Here is a 6000-nt window from a genome sequence, read left to right on the forward strand (position 1 = left end):
TAAGTGGAAAACCCAGAAATCTCAATCCTTATATGAACCTTCGAAGCAGTACTCGGGCCAAGTGTTAATTTGCAATTTTTGACTTCAGTTTTTGGGGCTGGAGGTCAAATCAATTTGTTGTAAACTGTGAAATTTGTGGCTTTCTTTTGGTGAATACTTGGGTTTCCAGATTTCCAAACATAAAGGTAATACAAAAACATTAATACTGGTCTCTACTGAGATTGTAGCAAGCAGTTTCCAAAGCTGAGCACTGGTTTGGGAGTGGCATACACCACAAATACTTCTACACCTCCTGTCTCTTCCTACCCCTCCAGATTGCTACTCATCTACCTTCATAAGTTTTCACTACCTGTGGGGCGACCATCTCCTGGAGTCTACACTCACCCTCCCTGATGCTCCACAGAAACCTCAGCTGCCCCATAAGCTTGGAATCCTGAGCTCAAGCTGAAGCAGCTGGAGACATTTCCGACACATGATGTTCGCACACGGTGCAGGAATTGAAAGTAGCAGGTCTAAGCTGCCCATCCATGATATCAGAAAAAAACCTTTATTCCCTCTTTTAGAACCTAGCTCATATTTGCATAAACTATTAATTTTAGTTAATGTCTGTGGACCTTCTCTGTGTTAATACTCTTAATTCTTATTCCCTTATTGTTATACTTAGCCCAATTGAAATGTTATTAATTATTTATCTGATTAAGCAATAAGTTCAATTCAATGCATTAGAGTTTCTCAGTCCTAGTTTAAACCACTGCTCTTTTTTTAAAAAGCCAGAATATTCATCATCTATCTATTGTCCTCTGTCATCATCCTTCTCTTTTATGTAGTCGTGTCTATTCCTTATAGCCAAAAGCTCTTTTAAAGATATTTTTAAATGCTCATCTATTTTAAATTTTATTTAGTACAACAACTATTTCCAGGATAAAAACTCAACAAATGCCCCTTCAGACATGTGGAGAAGAACAAAACTAAAGGCCATCAATATAAGATAGTCACCAGAAAATCATGGGAAATTCAGAAAAAAATTCTTTATCCAGAGATTTTTGGGAAGGATGTAACTTGCGATCAAAGAAAGGATAGTATAGATGTTTTTAAAGGGAGGTTTGATAAATATATGAGTGAGGAGGGAATAGATGGCTGGGCCAGTGGAATATAAATTGCCCTTGTACTTGTTGGCTCAAATGACATGTTTCTGTACGGTATGGTCTATGTTATTCAAATGTCCCTTTTAACTTTTTTAAACTTGCCTTGAGCCGATGAATCGTTAAGTTGGAATGGCAACCAGCAACCATATTGAAAGGTTGCGAATTTGCAATGGTGGGAAAAGTAAATGAATTTTCACGTGCTTATTGAGGGCAGCACGGTGGCGCAGTGGTTAACACTGCTGCCTCGCAGCTCCAAGGACCTGGGTTCAGTTTTGGCCTCGGGAGTCTGTCTGTGTGGAGCTTGTACTTCCTCCCCATGTGCGGGTTTTCACAGGGTGCTTTGGTTTCCTCCCATAATCCAAAGATGCGAGGTTAGGTGGATTGGTCATGGTAAAAATTGCCCCTCAGTATGTGTGTGCTGTGTGTATGTGCATGCCCTGGGGTGGACTGGTGTCCCATCCTGGGTGTACCAGCTTAATGCCCAGTGTTTGTCAGAAGAGGCTTTGACTCCCCGCCACCCTGAATTGGAGTGAGCAGTTAAGTGAAAGTGAAGTGAAGAAGTGTTCAATGGTCATTCACTCGCTATCAGACTTTATAATGCTGGTATCAGCAAAATTACTCAAATGCTGGAACTCATCCCAAAAGCATCAGACAATTTTAGAAACAATGAATTCTGACTTTATAGTTCATTGGGGAAGTGACATTTTGAATAATGTGCCTAATTCAAAGGGATATTGATGTAATGTCAGTGGTACAGAAAAGCAAATATCCTCGATCATCAGGCTCAACTTATGAGAAGAAACACATCAAACTGGACGTGGAGAAAAGAAAATAGTGAGACTATGACAATGCTGAGAAATGTTGATGTTGGCATGAGTACCATTTGCTTTGGGTTCCAATTACTGGGCTGAAGGGGCCCTGTTTCAAAATTAATTAGTCTTAGTTGAGGGTAAAGATCAGAATAATTTCTTAACCCTCACCCAATTAATGAATCATAGAATCCCTACAGTGCAGAAGGAGGCCATTCAGCCCATCGAGTCTGCACCACTCACAATCCCACCCAGGTCCTATCCTCATAACCCCACCTATTTACCCTAGCTCGTCCCCCTGACACTAATGGGCAATTTAGTACGGCCAATCAACGTAACTCGCACATCTTTGGACTGTGGGAGGAAACCGGAGCACCTGGAGGAAACCCCTGCAGACACAGGAAGAATGTACAAACTCCACACAGACAGTGACCCGAGGGCGGAATTGAATCCGGATCATTGGCGCTGTGAGGCAGCAGTGCTAACCACTGTGCCACCGTGCTGCCCGTGTTGGAATGGATCCCTGTACTGAGTCTGAAATAATTAACTTGTAAAAAGTAATTCATGAAATAGGACTGGGTTTGGAGGTTAAGGAGTTACACATGCAATGTGCACAGTAAGTAGTCTCACAACACCAGGTTAAAGTCCAACAGGTTTATTTGGTAGCACGAGCTTTCGGAGCGCTATCCCTTCATCAGGGCATGATGGTTTCTATCGTTCAAGGGTAGGAGAATGTCTTAAGTCAGGGTTACATAAATAGTAAAAGAATAGTCAAAGGAAGGGCAGGATCAATTAGAGACCAAACAGAAACCTTGTGAGGCAGCCAGCTGGGGGCTGAGGTATTAAATGAATACTTTGCATCAGTTTTCACCATGTAAGCGGTTTCTGTAAAGGGGAGGGTGGTACTGACTTTGGATAGGATGAAAAATAAAGTGGAAGCACTGAAAAGATTGGCAAGTCCTCAAAGTAAAAAGGTCACATGGTTGTATCCGAAGTTACTGAGAAACGTAAGGGTCAAGATTACAGAGACTTGAGCCACAAACTTCCAATCCTGCTTAGTTATGGGGATGGTACCAGAGGACTTGGAGGATTGCAAATATTACACCCCTGTTTAAAAAGGGGTTAACAATAAGCAATGGCAACTACTGTCAGCTTAACATCAGTGTGGAGAAACTCTGAGTCAATGATACTGGAAAAAAACGATTTGCATTTGTTAATGTGTGGGCCAATAAATGAAAGTCAACACAGATTTGCTGGGGGTAAATCTTTATTGACTAACTTGGTTGCGTTCTTTGATGAAGTACCAGAGAGTTGTGCAGTTCATATTATGCATGTAGACATCTGTAAGATATTTGACAAAATGATGCATAACGGACTTGTTGGCAAAATAAAAGCCCATGTGATTGGGATCCATGTGACAATATGGATACAAAATTGGCAATGGCACAGAAAAAAGAGAAGTTAGAAAAAAGAAGATTGGCAATGGCACAGAAAAAAGAAAAGGTGACTTGTTCGAAAACTGAAGGAAACTATACAGTGCTGTACCACAGGGCTGATATGAGACCAATTATATTTTGATACATGTTAATGACATGGACATAAGTAATCAGCGCATAATTTCAATGTTTGCTGATGACATGAAGCTCAAAAATTTAGTAATCAATGAATAGGATAGTTTTAGACTTTTGGAGGACAAGGACAGATCAGTGAAGTGGATAGGTCATGCATGACATATAATCAAGCCGGGAATCGGAGCCAGGGACCCGGGTTCGATTCCCGGCTTGGGTCACTGTCTGTGTGCAGTTTGCATGTTCTCCCTGTGTCTGCATGGGTTTTGTCCGGGTGCTCCGGTTTCCTCCCACAGTCCAAAGATGTGCAGGTTAGGTGAATTGGCCATGCTAAATTCTCCCTCAGTGTATGCGAACAGGCGCCGGAGTGTGGCGACCAGGAGATTTTCACAATAACTTCACTGCAATGTGAATGAAAGCCTACTTGTGACTAATAAATAAACTTTACTTTTACTTTAATCCAAGGAAGTGCGAAATGCTAGACTTTGGTAGGAAAAGTGCTGAGAGGCATTGTGAACTAAATGGTGGTTTTAAAATGGAGTAGGAACACAGAGAACAGGAGGTGAATTCACACACATCTCTGAGGGTGGCAGGACAAGTTGAGAAGGCTGCTCATAAGCACTTGAAATCCTTGCTTTATTAGGAGAGACACTGAGTACAAAAGAAAGGAAGTTAAAGCGAAACCTTTATAAAACACTGGTGAGATCTCACTGAAAGCATTGTGTTCAATTCTGGCCACCACACTTCAGGAAGGACGTCGAGGCCTTTGAGAGGATACAAAATCGATTTACTCAAATGGCCTCTGGATTAAGTGACTATGTGGAGAGACTGGAAAAACTGGTGCTGTTTTCCTTGGAGCAGAGAAGATTAAGAGATTTGCTAGAGGTGTCTAGAACATATAAACAGTTTTGATAACATTAAGTAAGAAATAGTTTCCGATGGTAGAAGGGTCAGTAACTGGAGGACTTCAATTTAAGATGTTTGACGAAAGGGCCATTAGGAATTTTCTTTCATGCAGCAAATTGTGATCTGGAATAAAATGCTTGTTGGGTGGTGGAAGCAAACTCACTAGTAACTTTCAAAAGGGAATTAAATAAGTAACTAAAGGGAAACTATTTGTTGGACCATGGGATAAGAGCAAGGGAGTGAAACTCATTGGAGAAATCTAGCAAAGGAAGCAATGGGCCAAATGGTCTCTGTGCTATGTCATTTTATGATTCCACATGAGGGTGGATGGAATTTTGCTCAATTATCTTTGTGGATTAGATAGAGGACGGAGTTCTCCAGCTGTGCTGGTCTAAAAGCCAGAAATTCCCACCAGACTGTCAATGGGGTTTCACATTGTCCACAACCCGCCTGCTAAAATTCCAGTAGCGGGCAGGATGGGAGAATCCCGGCCAGAATTTAGGTAAGACTTCCTCTTGACTAATTTGATGGCATAGAGTCTATAACAGAGGAGCTGTGGGACCAGAGAAACATATGAGAGCAAGAGTTAAAAAGAACAAATCAAGAGAGGGATGAATGAGTAACAATGGAGTATGGTTCAAGTATTTCCAGGTAAATGTTTGAAGTGGATCTAGAATTAAAATTGGGGAAATAGAAGCCTTAATTAGAGAGGGATGATGTCTCATTTTTGATTGAAACAGAGTGGGATAAAAGAGAACCAGCCAGCAATGGACAATATTTTAAGTATAAGATGATCGGGGACAGAATAAAATTGTACAAATCAGGAGTAAATTGATGCTATTAAAGTCCATTATTCTGTAGATGAACAAGGTTAAATCAAAAGTGATATATGAAATATGCAATTAAATCATGGTAAGATCCTCCAATGGGAAAAGAAGAGGTTAGGTGGGTTATGAGAGGGTCGAGAAAAGACTGATGACTGGAGAAGGGTGATATAATAAAGGTGTTTCTAAGTATATAAGAAGCACCAGCAGAAGAGATGAGGCCATTGTTAAGAATCCCACTGATGGGATGCGAGGGTATCCCAAAACCCAGAAGAGTAACTTGGAAACATAGGTTCTTGGTGGTGTATATTGTCAATTTGGTATAATGTGAGGAATGATAGGCAAACCAGTGAGAAATCGTTCTGCCTTGTTGTAATCAATTAATAAGTACTTTAATAATAAAAGAAACACACAAGAAAGACTACAATACACTACAACAGTATTCTTAACTATGACACACACACACACAGGATCTCATGAAATTAACCCCTATTCTCAGTTATCTATGTTCCAGAACTCTCAAAAATGTCCCTTCTTCAAACAACATCCAATTGAATAGAACTCTATGGCTAAATGCAGCACGTAGTTAATACCCATGGGTTATTTTCCAGTTTTGGAAAACCACCTTCAATTTGTCTAGTAGCTCTTCTCTGTTAGCTGTTTTAAACTGCAGCTTTTTTCACCTCCTTTTTCCTTTTTGGGAGAGCCTGCTTTCTCTGGCTGGGTGTGGCTATGGTAGTAGATGCTC

Source organism: Mustelus asterias, chromosome 12 (assembly GCF_964213995.1).
Source record: "Mustelus asterias chromosome 12, sMusAst1.hap1.1, whole genome shotgun sequence".
Lineage (NCBI taxonomy): Eukaryota > Metazoa > Chordata > Chondrichthyes > Carcharhiniformes > Triakidae > Mustelus > Mustelus asterias.